A 14,902-nucleotide genomic window follows, 5' to 3' on the forward strand; every position below is an offset into this window, starting at 1 on the left:
TTCATCCCCTAGAATCAGCCTAGTCGCTCTTCTCTGGACCTTTTCTAGTGCTGTTATGTCCTTGTTGTAGCCTGGAGACCAAAACTGCTCCCATTACTCCAGATGAGGCCTCACCAGTGTGCTATAAAGCTTGAGCAGAACCTCCTGTGACTTGTACAAGTTTACAGTGTCGAGTCCACTATGACTCCTAAATCCTTCTCATAAGGTGTACCCTCGATTTTCAGACCTCCCATTGCGTATTCAAATCCCACATTTTTACTTTCAATGTGTAATCCCCATGTTCTTGATGAACTCATTTTAAAGTCACTGTCTTGATCCACTGCACTAATTCCCTTCATAATTTTAAACACTTCAGTCTGGTCTCCTCTTACTGTAAAGGCTCAGCTCTTTTAATCTTTCCTCATAACTCATCCCCTGTAGCCCTGGAATCAGCCTAGTTGCTCTTCTCAGGACTTTCTCTAGTGCTGTTATGTCCTTTTTGTAGACCTAAGCTGCACCCAGTACTCTGGATGAGGCCTCACCAGTGTGTTATAAAGCTTGAGCAGAACCTCCTGTGACTTGTACAAGTTGACAGTGTCGAGTCCACTATGACTCCTAAATTCTTCTCATAAGGTGTACTCTCGATTTTCAGACCTCCCATTGCGTATTCAAACCCAACATTTTTACTTTCAATGTGTAATCCCCATGTTCTGGATGAACTCATTTTAAAGTCACCGTCTCAATCCACTGCACTAATTCCCTTCATAATTTTAAACACTTCAGTCAAGTCTCCTCTTACAGTAATCTCCTTTTCCTTAAACTGTAAAGGCTCAGCTTTTTTAATCTTTCTTCATAACTCATTCCCTGAACCAGCCTAGTCACTCCTCTCTGCACTTTCTCTAGTGCTGCTATGTCCTTTTTGTAGACCAAAACTGCCCCCAGTACTCTGGATGAGGCCCCACCAGTGTGTTATAAAGTTTGAGCAGAACCTCCTTGGACTCGTACTTCAGATATTAGGTTAGGGTTAGGGTTTATTCATGTTCTTCCATTCAAAGTAAAGGTCAGACACTTCTCGTTCAGAGCTGGCGAATTACTTATGTTGTTTCGCATATATTACAGCAGAGTAAGTTGTAAATTTTTTATATAGGTGTTGGAATAAGCTTCCATCCACTATAAAAGCATCAGTGAATGTGTCTGGACATAACTACAATATGTCTAGATTTACTGTTTTGAAGCAAGATAATTTTTCTCTGCTTTTACTGTTTTTCAAAGAATTATTCATGGAGGATGTATCGATTATTGAAGACCCGTGGCCTATTTGTCAGGGCTGTCTTAACAGCATTATAAGCCCCCGGGCAAAGCAGTGCACTGGCGCCCCTACCTACACAGCTACTCAGCAAGTCACAACATAGGGTCCCCCGGGCAACTGCCCAGCATGCCCATTGCGTTAAGACGGCCCTGCTATTCGTTATCTTGAAGAAAAGTTCTTACTGAGTCAGAATAGACTTGGCTGGTAAAGAAATTATATGGTCTATCCATATTACAAGATGATTATATTACAACGTTACTGAGAAGTCAAGCAAAATGCTACAATGATTACAATATGCCAGCGTTTGAGGCAACTCAGGCCTCTTCTTCAGACAAGATGATTACATCAAGGCCTGCGTTGTCTCGAAAGCTGGCATATTGTAATCATTGTAGTATTTTGCTTGACGTTCTCACTATATCCATAATGGCTAAGACGATACAAACATTGTAATACAAATAATTTGTTACATTTCTATAGTGCTTTTCAAGGCACTCAAAGCGGTGGAGTGCCACCATTATGCAGTATCCACTTGGATGGGGCAGCGGCAGCCATTTTGTTTTTCGCGCCACACATTAGCCGTTTGGTGGTGAAGGGGTGAGAGATGGTTAGCCAGTTAGGGGACGGGGATGATTAGGGGACCAGAATGGATGAGGCCGTGATAGATAATTTAGCCAGGACATCGGGGTACACCCTGCTCTTTACGAAGGAATGTCCAGGGATCTTTAGTGACCACAGAGAAGTCAGGACGTCGGTTTTTACATCTCATCCGAAGTACAGCACCATTGTAATGGCCCATATGTTCCCACTGTAACTGCACTGAGATATTGGGATCCACACACACAGTAAATGTATAAACACAATTCCCATAGCAAAGCAAACTGCTAATATACGCATCAGAAGACTCCGCTTCATATTTTCCTTGGCCGAGTAAATAAGAAAAGGCAACGTGTGAAGAAAGATGATGTTCATGCCGTCAGTCTGAATACAGTATGGTAATCCGTGTTGACATTACTATCATCACATGTTATGTTTTATCTTCTAACCAGTTGCTATAGTGACTATGCGCAATAGAAGATGAGCTACGTTCCTCAATTTGCTTTGCTTTCTTCCTACGTTTTCGGCTCGTTCAGGGCAATAACATCTTAAATTATGGAGGGCAAACGCAGAATGACACAGTAAAATGACACCGTAGCTCTTCCTGGGGAGAATGCATTTTTCAAACCATAGCTCCGCAGAACAAACAGTGCCTGCAGATCAGTAGGGGTTGAGTCACAGAATCGTTGCTGATACGGACGATCTTTAATTATTCTGAACCACAGAAACGGTTGCCTAGCAACAGCAGGTCATTTCATTTTTATTTTTTTTTTCTGTGTTTAAAATCCTGTGTCACCAAAGCTGAATGTCACTCTAATGCATAATCCGTCGACTGGAAAAGCAGAGATAGCAGATGAAAATATTCATAAAACATTGTATTCATTAATTAATTTATATGGCGCTCTTCTCACTACTCAAAGTGCCAGTGAGGAGCCACTTCAACCACTGGCACCGGCACCTGGATGATATGATGGCAGCCATTCTTGCACCCGTTACGCTCCCCACACATTAGCTATAGATGGCCAATCAGAGACAAGGGGTGATTAGGGGGTCAGAATGGACACATCCATGGTGGGCATTATTTTTTAGCCAGGACATCGGGATACACCCTACTCTGTACAAAGGATGCCCCGAGATCTTTAAAGGCCACAGACAGTATTACATCTCATCCGAAGGCACAGTGTCCCCGTCACTGCACTGGGGCATTGGGGATCCACACACAGACACCATAGGGTCAGCGCCGCCCCATGTTGGCAACAACCCAAGCGTCTCCTAGTTGGTCTTCCATCCAAGTACTGGCCATGCTTAGCTTCAGGTGGATGACCTGCTCTGAACTGCATATCGCAGAACCTTTTTAACTTATTCTGGGAAAAAATAAACCTTTATGCAATCAGGATGCCCACCCTAAATAGGCAGGCCTTGTGCTGCTTACATTTTTAATTCATTGGGGTGACTGACATACAGTAAATGGCACAGCAGAATACAAAAGAGAAACGAGACACACAGGGTTCTAAGAGAAGCTGTCACCCCCTTGGATGCTTTCACGTCTTATTCTTGTACAACATTGAATCACCGTACATTTCATTTAGCTTTTTAGATATTTGACCAACGGAACTCTTTCGTGTCAAAGTGAGAACAAATCTCAGGAAAGTGATGTAAATAAATGATAAATAGAAAACACCAAATCATTAATTGCACAAGTATTCACCCCCCTTGTTAATATGACACTCATTAATTCAATGGAATGTAGTCGAGATGTACCTCCATGTGGAATGGTCATCTTCTGGGTAGTCGGTGTGGTGACCTAACCTACACAATGAAGACAAGAGGATGCCATGCTGTCTCAGCATAACTTGGACCTTTCACATTTAGGTGTATTTGTACTACAGTCAGCAGTCCGTCGTTGTCTAATCCACTTGGTCCTGAACAGGGCCACAGGGGTCTATTGGAGCCTACTCCCATCTAGCATATGGCACATGACAGGGAACAGACCCTGGACAGGGTGTACCAGTCCATCACAGGGTACACATACAAACACACCCACACATCAAGCATACGCTAGGACAATTTTAGGATTACCAATTCATCCATCCATCCATTATCTAACCCGCTATATCCTAACACAGGGTCACAGGGGTTTGCTGGAGCCAATCCCAGCCAACACAGGGCACAAGGCAGGAACAAACCCCGGGCAGGGTGCCAGCCCACCGCAGGGCACACACACACACCAAGCATTCACTTAGGGCCATTTTAGGATCACCAATTCACCTAACCTGCAACAGAAATATATATAAATACTAGGGGGGCTTTGCCCCCTGTTTGCTTCACTCGCCAACCCCCGGGTTTGGTTTACCAGATATACAATTCAAAGAGATTGTTATTTTCGTAGGAATTGTTACATATGTATTATTTTCACTTTTACTTTAAAACTTCAATTAAAACAATATTTGGAATTAAGTTTTCTTCAAGATTGCATTGAATTTTGATTCTGTGTTTGGACTTTCATCGTGACAACGCAACGTAGAACTGCCCGTGAGTGAATTTCGTTTCTTTCCCTCTAATAAATAAACTGACTTTTTCGATTGTTTGTCCCTGTAATTTGTTAATTGTCACAGCAAAAGCTATTCTCACGGGAAATTAATACGAATGGCATATCAAGATCTCCTTTGGTGTCTAATATTATTCACAGAATATGTATTACATTACCTTTACTTGTCGCCTGTTAAAATTTTACATGTCAGAATTGTTTGACCAATTTTTAATACAACTAATCTTATCCAATTGCATAGCCCATCACTCAGACTTAACTTACACAATAACATTACGATACATCCTTCTTTCAACGGTAATTCGGCTGGTGGAAGACCGGAAGGTGTTAACGGTTGTAGTTATTCTATGGAATATTGTAAGTTGATGTTTTCATCTTCCGCACAATCACCACCAACTGCTTCAGCACAGTCTATTGATGCCCATTTAACCAATTTGCCATGTAACCAATCAACAGTTCTTGCGTTAATTCGTTTGACTTTATCATTTCCCGCTGCCATTTTTAGATGAAGGGTTGATTCTAAACTGGATCTTCATAAGTGTGTGTGTGTGTGTGTGTGTGTTCATAAGTAAGCCCTTTAATGGATTGCTGTCTGTCCAGGTTAAGTACCAGAATGCACCTGATGAATGTGATCCTGCTTGAAAATGGTTGTAAGTAGGAAGTGACTTGACAGAATCTCATGGCAAAAGTCTCTGTCTCACGCGACTTGCTTCCAAAAGTTGTAAGTATGGCATGACTTCAAAGAATCTCATGGTAAAAGTCTCCGTCTTGTGGGACTTCCTTCCAGAAAGTCTCTTCAAAAAGTCACGTCTCATTGCAGAATTAGTCTTGTCTCGTCCCAAGATTTTTTTATTATAATAAAGATATATATATATATATATATACACACACACACACACATATATATATACTGTATAAATATATATATATATAGTCACATGCGCATCTGAGGACCACCTTGCTGGCTCTGGTATGCAGTACCACCACGGAGCAAGTGGGGGCGCTGTTGCTAACTGTCTTGTCTCATTCCACCTGAGTTCAGAGAAGTTACAGCCCAGGAGACTGCCTGACCACGCCCCCATCATGCCCATAAGCCCCGCCTCCTCTAGACTGAAGCATATAAACGAGTCTTCGCTTGCGGCCTGAACTTTCCACTTTTTTTTCCACTGTGATTCTGCCATTTTCTAATCCACTTAGTCCTGAACAGGGTTGTGGTGGGATTGGTGGGTGGGCTGGAGGCTATCCCAGCATAGTGCGCTAGGTAGGACAGAGCGCCAGTCCATAGCAGGGCAAAAACACACCCACTCATTTACCAAACACACAAGGGTCAATCAAACCTGCACATCTTTGGACTGTGGGAGCAAACCCACAAAGGCACGGAGGGAGGACCCCGGGACATGGGCACCGGTCTCCTAATTGTGACATAATGGCACTGCTACTATGCCACCGTGCCGCCCCTCCATTGCCCATTCATTGTTGTATAATAATAAAATGCAAACAGTCCCATTGGGGTGAATACTTTGTATTGCCACTCCAAGTCTATTGCCATTATTGGTGAACTTTGTGAATGTTCTCTTGCACCCCCAAGATGTTTTCAACATGAGGGCTCAAAACCAAATTTCTTTCATGATTATATAGTTGGGGTTTCTTTTTTGTGTTTGCATCTCTGGTTCACGTCAGAAGCGGCTTTTCTGTTTTGCCTAGTAATTGTTTCGACTATTACGTTGCAAAGATAAAAAATGATCCTAGTTTGTGGTGAAAATCCAGGAAAACCATCAAGAACGTGAAAGATTGCTAAGCTGGCACGCGTCAGTCCCGACTGTCTACTGCACACATTTCCGCCCAGTGTTACGATGTACTGAGTTACTAACTCGAGAGCTGTGTATAAAGATACTCAATGTTCTGTATAGCGTAAGATCACACAGATCTAGAAGACAACAAGTAGACTTCATATTCTTCCAGGTGTATGCAAAAAAAAATTAAAAAAAATAAAATAAAAAAAGGAAAAAAAAAAAGAAAAAATATCAGGAAAAAAATGTCTTGTATATCATGATTACCTACTTTAAAGAGATTCTTTTGCTTGACTGCTCTATATGATTTGTGACAATGTGTACCTTTCTGGTTTTAAGTGGTCAAGTTGTCAGTGGCTGGGTTCTAAATTTTATTTTATTATTAATATTTTTGTATTGTTTCCAGTACTTTTCCCTGTATATACTAACAGTTTTACATTTATATTATTTGTATCTTTGAATATCTAAGGATTTTTATATTTTCTTGTCATCATCGGTAGTTAGAACCCATTTTTTATATATATATATATATATATATATAATTAGGAGTTAATCAGATATTCCAAAATCCTTATTTCCAAAATGGACTGGTATGTCAGTTGGCCAGCAAACCTGCATGGCACTAAGATGACCCAAACTGAATTCAAATAAGTAGGTGGAAAAAAAATGGCCGACACGCTTCCTGGCTTTGGTGTGAGACTCTCCCATTTTGGAGATCCGCCCCTGACCCCCCCAAAAAAAGGCGGGGCTCCCATGGAATAGGATTGTTCCACCCCAATCTACAAGTATTCATTATTTCATACTTGGGGGGAGGATTCTAACCAATGAATGGATTTATTCATGCAATCAAAAATGGTGCACGGAGTTGAACGCCTAGGACATTTTAGTGAGGTGTGGGCACAGACACACACAGACGACACACACACATGATGGATACTGCAGAAAGCAACTCGATGAGAAATCCCCTGTCACCTTCAAACTCTCATTTTACTGTTTGTGTTTCTCCTCTGGCACATTGGTGGAAATGGCTCACTATAGCCAAGGTGGTTTTGTTCTAACATTATGTTTTACTCGGTTACAATTTGATTTTTTGGGCTTACATTGTAATTCAGGATTATTACAAACGTTCCGTTTAGTTTACCTCAGCTTCAACCTCTTAGCATGCTTTGCTATTAGGCTCACATAACTGAGGCGTGGCTTCAAGCTTTTTTATTTTTATTTTTGTTTGTTTTTTTGTTTTTCTTCTTTCTGGTTAAATAACTGTTAATCAATAAAGGGAACTTTTCATAATCTTCTGTTTGGATTTGTCTCTGGTGTCTTTTGAAGTTTGTGAATTCTTGGTCAAGATGAAATTTCCTTTTAATTAAAACCCTCACCTAAAGAAACAAGAAACTGAAATGAGGTAACTTGTTTATGAAAAATCAATTTATCCGACTGCAAGAGCCAATCTTAGACAGTTAATGATAAAATCCAAAGTTGTGCTTGGTTAACTAAACAAAATATCAGTGATTAGATTAGATAGAACTTTATTTGTCCCCAAGAGTAAATTTGGCTTTTTATAGAAGCTTTTTAAATAAATCAATACATAAATAGACTGATATACACTCACCTAAAGGATTATTAGGAACACCTGTTCAATTTCTCATTAATGCAATTATCTAATCAACCAATCACATGGCAGTTGCTTCAATGCATTTAGGGGTGTGGTCCTGGTCAAGACAATCTCCTCAACTCCAAACTGAATGTCAGAATTGTAAAGAAAGGAGATTTAAGCAATTTTGAGCGTGGCATGGTTGTTGGTGCCAGACGGGCCGGTCTGAGTATTTCACAATCTGCTCAGTTACTGGGATTTTCACGCACAACCATTTCTAGGGTTTACAAAGAATGGTGTGAAAAGGGAAAAACATCCAGTATGCGGCAGTCCTGTGGGCAAAAATGCCTTGTTGATGCTAGAGGTCAGAGGAGAATGGGCTGACTGATTCAAGCTGATAGAAGAGCAACTTTGACTGAAATAACCACTCATTACAACCGAGGTATGCAGCAAAGCATTTGTGAAGCCACAACACACACAACCTTGAGGCGGATGGGCTACAACAGCAGAAGACCCCACCGGGTACCACTCATCTCCACTACAAATAGGAAAAAGAGGCTACAATTTGCACGAGCTCACCAAAATTGGACAGCTGAAGACTGGAAAAATGTTGCCTGGTCTGATGAGTCTTGATTTCTGTTGAGACATTCAAATGGTAGAGTCAGAATTTGAGAACATGGATCCATCATGCCTTGTTACCACTGTGCAGGCTGGTGGTGGTGGTGTAATGGTGTGGGGGATGTTTTCTTGGCACACTTTAGGCCCCTTAGTGCCAATTGGGCATCGTTTAAATGCCACGGGCTACCTGTGCATTGTTTCTGACCATGTCCATCCCTTCATGACCACCATGTACCCATCCTCTGATGGCTACTTCCAGCAGGATAATGCACCATGTCACAAAGCTCGAATCATTTCAAATTGGTTTCTTGAACATGACAATGAGTTCACTGTACTAAAATGGCCCCCACAGTCACCAGATCTCAACCCAATAGAGCATCTTTCGGATGTGGTGGAACGGGAGCTTCATGCCCTGGATGTGCATCTCACAAATCTCCATCAACTGCAAGATGCTATCCTATCAATATGGGCCAACATTTGTAAAGAATGCTTTCAGCACCTTGTTGAATCAATGCCACGTAGAATTAAGGCAGTTCTGAAGGCAAAAGGGGGTCAAACACCATATTAGTATATTATTATGGTGTTCCTAATAATCCTTTAGGTGACTGTAAATATATATATATATATATATATATATATATATATATATATATATATATATATATATATATATACTAGCCATCCGTCACAACTTCACCCGCATATTAGTGAAAAAGGACAGTGAGGATGGCCTGCCCAGCTCTCTACTCCTGCTGTCACTCTTCCCCCTCCCCGCAGCCCGATGAGTCTCTCTCGGAGTAGCGTGAATATATCGCTCCTGTAATCGAACTATAATACTTAGCGCAATGAGAGAAGTCGCAAAATCAACCAGAAAGTTCAAATAAATTATAGAAAAAAATCCAATCTAAATCCTTTAAGTAGTTCTCTCATCCTCTAACTAGGCAGAGTTAATGTTATGCCCCGAGTGAGGAGGGTCACAGCCTGATCAGTCTCTTTCAGATTTGCGCTAATAAATCGGTACCGCAAGCGAACTATGAAACTTAGTTCGGTGATAGAAGTCGCAAAATGAACCGGAATGTTCAAGCGAATTATAGAAAAAAACCCTATTTAAATCTGTTAAGTAGTTCTCTCATTCTCTAACTAAGTGGAGTTAAAGTCACGCCCCGAGGCAGACACGTGAGTGAGGAGGGTTGCAGCCCGATGAGTCTCTCTCGAATTTGAGCAAATAAATCGGTACCGCAAGCCAAACTATGATACTTAGTGCGATGAGAGAAGTTGCAAAATCAACCGGCATGTTCAAGCGAATTATAGAAATAGAACAATCTAAATCTGTTAAGTAGTTTTCTCGTTCTCTAACTATGTGGAGTTAAAGTTACACCCCGAGGCAAACGCGTGAGTGAGGAGGGTTGCAGACGATGAGTCTCTGTCGAATTTGCGCTAATAAATCAGTACCGCAAGTGAACTATGAAACTTATCTCGATAAGAGAAGTCACAAAATCAACCGGAATGTTCAAGCGAATTATAGAAAAAACCCAATCTAAATCTGTTAAGTAGTTCTCTCGTTCTCTAGCTAAGTGGAGTAAAGGTAACGCCCCGAGGCAGACGCGTGAATGAGGAGTGCTCCGCCCCTTCCCCGCCCAATGAGTATCTCCAGGATTTGCATTAATAAATCGGTACCGCAAGCGAACTATGATACTTAGCGTGATGAGAAAGTTGCAAAATCAACAGAATGTTCAAGCAAATTATAGAAAAAAAAAATGATCTCAATCTGTTAAGTAGTTCTCGCGTGAAAAGCGGACAGAAATACAAATGGGTCTAAAAAACTATAAGAAATTTCATGCTTGGACGACCACAAAATTTTTCAAACTGTTTCTTAGCGAGCACCTATTGGCCAAGGGTAACCTACAGTCCAAATTTCAAGTCCCAAGTCCTCATCGTTCAGGAGATTTTGTGATGAGTAACCCAGTGGTATTTGGCTTTTATACAGTATATAAAGAGATGTGGTGAGGGAGGACATGATGGCAGTCGGATAGATGGAGACAGATCATCTGGCGACTTCTAAACAGGAACAGCCAAAAGAAGAAGAAGAAGACCTTGTTTAAACTGTTTTTGAACATTTACTAAAACTTTTGAAGCAAAAATACATGGGCTGTGGAATTATTTGAATATGCGTCACATTATTGACTGAATCGTTCTATGAAGTAAGCTGAAGCTGCTATTGAAAACCTCGGACAAACACAGCTGCACCTAGAAAACAACGTTTAGAAGAACAACTGCAAATCAGCAGCCTCATTGTTTTTAAAGTGATGGGTACACATTAGAAAAGGGGTGGGCAAAATCAAAGGCAATCCAGAATGGTACCAACAGTTAAATTTAACACATATGACTGTGCTGCATTTTGTTTTGCCGTGGTTTTATCGTGTCATAATTAAAAACATATCGCGCAAATGGCCGATTGCTTTTCACTACGGTACACAACTTTCATGTCAGTTTAAAAAGTTTTTGGCACCCTTTATTCATGTCCATAGATTGCATGTTATAACTCGAAGCAAAGCAAACGCATCGCATTTCAATCCAAAAACACACTTCAGTTGTGTCAAAATTAAATGCAATCAAATGACCAATCAGCATCAAGAGGCGGGGCAAGGGGCGTCCATAGTTTGGGCAAAGAGGCCTTACACTTCTAAACATTTCTGTATTCTGGCGGTGATGCTGAGCACAAGTTTCATTAAAGCGTGAACTGTGGAGTTATTAATGAAACGATTTACAATTTTTAAGTTTGTTTAAATTTTATAAAAAGTTACATTTTCAAGGTATATGTTGTTAGTGGTGTAAGTGCCCAAGAAGAGCTACAGGCATCCCAGCCAGGATGGAGGACAATTTCTTACCCAGACAGGAGGACAGAGTGGAACGAGAAAGGAGGACACCAGCTTGACAAGGAAACTACTTTTTGCCCGGTCAGAATTATATGAATGATGGACCAGTTGAAGTCAGTGGCCTGGAACCGTTCCATCACCCACATGACAGGTGACAGTGGTCCTCTCGTGGCATTCCAGTTTGGACACTCACAGGGATACGTGAGATTTGGAGTCCAGTAGACCAACCCTGTCATTGTCATTGGGATGCGTTAGAGGGTGCAATTGGGGGAGGACCTCCCTGGTTTCCATATGACCTGGAAATACTTTTAAAGGGACACACTGTGACACCACTACCTCACATCAGAGAGTGGGGAACAACTCTTGGAGGAAGGTAGGAGGAAGAACGTGACTGTAGGGTATATTGTGGGCGATCTTTGCATGGGTTACTATTTTAAGGTGCATTTGATTAAATGAATAAACCCAAAATCATGTTGGGCATTACTGGGTCTGAGGTTTGGGGCTCAGTGGCGACTCCAAGTGGTTAGAGGGCTATTAACTAAATACTGAATGCCCTGTATAGTGAAACATTAAGCGTCACCGAGCTTTTTATTCATACGCCCTGTGATAACCAGATATTAGCTAGTTTTTCCTCCTTCTTTCGACATGACAGAGAATAACATTGTCATTTACATGCAACGTCAGATCCCCTGCCTTATCAAGTCCCCGTTTCTCCAAACTGGTGATGCTGTTTAGCACTGGGTGACAACACTCATGACTGGAACACCTCTTACCCCAAAACTGTTGACGCCCCCAAACCCCACCTATCGACACTGATTGCTCATTTGATTACTACAATCTTGAAGGGTGGTCTTAAATCGAAATGCAAGTCTTTTAGTTATGACACGTGATCCATCCATCCATCCATTACCCAACTCGCTATATCCTAACTACAGAGTCACGGGGGTCTGCTGGAGCCAGTCCCAGCCAGCACAGGGCACAGGGCAGGAACAAACCCCGGGCAGGGCGTCAGCCCACCGCAGATGAATTAAAGTGTTGCATTTTAAACTGAGACGAAAATTGCACGCCGCAGTGAACAGCAATTAGTTTCTTGGGTTGATATGTTTTTAATTATAACATATTTTTAATCCTGCCAGCAAAAATATTTTGCAATTAAATGCAATCCATTGTGATAACAACTTTGAAATGTAATGCGTATGCACATGGTGCATTTCATTTTTACAACGGGTTTATCGCATCATAATTAAAAACATATTAACCAAGTGATCGATTGCTTTTTAAGTACCGCACACATCTTTTGTGTCAGTTTAAAAGACAATGCAAAAGGGTGTCTGTGAGGAAAATGGCAGCACCCTAAACCCCTTGGCACAACTTCACGACACAGTCCTGGGTTGAACGAAAGACGTTTATTCAACAACGCCTTCACCGGGTTTCCAGTTTCCTGACTTTAATAATACGTAATTGGCATTAAGCTTCTCCTCCTTCATCTCTCATGAAGTCTCATCCACTTTGTCCCGATTTTGATTCCAAGTGGAGGGCTCAGTTTTAACTCCAGACCCAGGAGTTCTTACGGTGCTCAATCGATTACCCCGGAGGCACTGACGGTCCCTGTGCCATCAGTATTCTACAGTTCTCCCTGGTGCCCCCCCACAGAACCTGGCAGGACAGATCCCCGGGACCAAAAACACCCATGCTGCCCTGCAGGTGTCCATACTGGGGGTTCTCAAGACAGCATGCTGCCACCTAGTGTAAAGGGGGGTACATATTGCCCATAGTTGTCTGTTATCCACCGTGCTGTCCTTCCCTGTTCATCAGTCCATCCCGGGTGTTGCTCTGTGGTTGTCAGAATGGCAACCCCAGAGTAGCTGCTCCTGCAGCCTTGTCCTGGCAGAGGAGGAGATTATCAGTGCTCCTCAAATGTGCTTTGTATCCCCTGGGCTTCAGGCTAGGCAAGGGAGCAGGATTCATCCCGACCGGGACACCCATTGCTCTGTCAAACCTTTTAATTCATATCTGTTAATTGCAAGACCTCATACAATATTTTTGTTAAACCCCTTGAATTAAAGCGGACAGTTGCATAATGATTGCGTTTGTTTCATATTCATTTTGGTGGCGTACACAGCCAAATTTATGAAAATCGTGTCATTGCCCAAATATTTATTTACCGGACTGTAAATAACAATTCCATTCCCTTCTGTGTCGACTGGTTGGTGCAAAGAGCTGTTGGATTAGAAGCAGAAACGGGAGAAGAATTTCCAACTGCCACAGTAACATCTTTGGAACACATTCAAGAGCCCAATGTCACAAAGAACTGCAACATACAGTTAAGCAGATCATCAACAGGGATATCCATACACCAACATTTATCCAGACATGGCTTGAAAATACTGAATCTGGGGATGACAGTACTGGCTATTGCTTAACTTCTTGACATAATGGCCAGGACTATCAGAAGAAGAATGAAACAACATGATATCCATCCATTATCCAACCCGCTATATCCTAACTACAGGTTCACAGGAGTCTGCTGGAGCCAGACCCAGCCAACACAGGGTGCAAGGCAGGAAACAAACCCCAGGCAGGGCATCAGCCCACTGCAGGGCATACACCAATCACACATTAGGGACAATTTTAGGATCATCAATGCACCTAACCTGCATGTCTTTGGACTGCAGCACCCTTAGGAAACCCACACAGACACGGGGAGAACATGCAATCTCCACGCAGGGAGGACTTGGGAAGCGAACCCGGGTCTCCTAACTGCAAGGCAGCAGCGCTACCCACTGCGCCACCGTGCCACCCACAACATGATATCAAACAATACAATACAATGCAATTTATTTTTGCATAGCCCAAAATCATACCCTGCATTTTGACAGCCCCCAGCTTTTGCTCTCTAAGAAGTCGAGGAAAAACTCCCCAAAAAAACCCTTGTAGGAAAAAAAAAATGGAAAAAACCTCGGGAAAGGCAGTTCAAAGAGAGACCTCTTTCCAGGTAGGTTGGGCATGCAGCTGGTGTTAAAAAGAAGGGGGTCAATACAACACACAGAACAGAACAAATCCTCAATACAATATAATAGTGCCCATAGAAATATTACAAGTACAGGGCAGAGTTCCACAGTAGATGATATCCCATAATACGATTTGGATTTCTTCAGAGTCCTGGAGACCTCGAAAATCAAGCTGCCTTCCCCTATTGGCCATTCCACAGCTGAGTCAGCGTTGGGCCAGCCAATCCAAAGAAAGGATCCATCTACACGAGGATTCTAGTGCTCCTCCATCAGAGATGATCTTTACCTTAGGCAGGCACAACAACTTGGCAGGTGGGCAGTGGGCACCAAGTGCCACATTTGAGTACCAAGAAGAGAAACAGAATAGAACAGAATAATTCTAACTATCATTTTACTTATGCTTTAGTGATAATGACTAACAACAGAGATGCAGTATATATAGTTAATCAGAAACTCTAGTCAGGGTGTGCTAAACTAGTGGACATTTCTGTATTTTTTTGGGGACTTTGTGCTTTACGGACTCTCAAGAAAGGATTAAAGGAAATTGACCCATCCTATGTTTCTGTGGATGTGAGCATTTCCTGTG

The sequence above is a fragment of the Polypterus senegalus genome, chromosome 13 (genome assembly GCF_016835505.1).
Source record: "Polypterus senegalus isolate Bchr_013 chromosome 13, ASM1683550v1, whole genome shotgun sequence".
NCBI lineage: Eukaryota > Metazoa > Chordata > Cladistia > Polypteriformes > Polypteridae > Polypterus > Polypterus senegalus.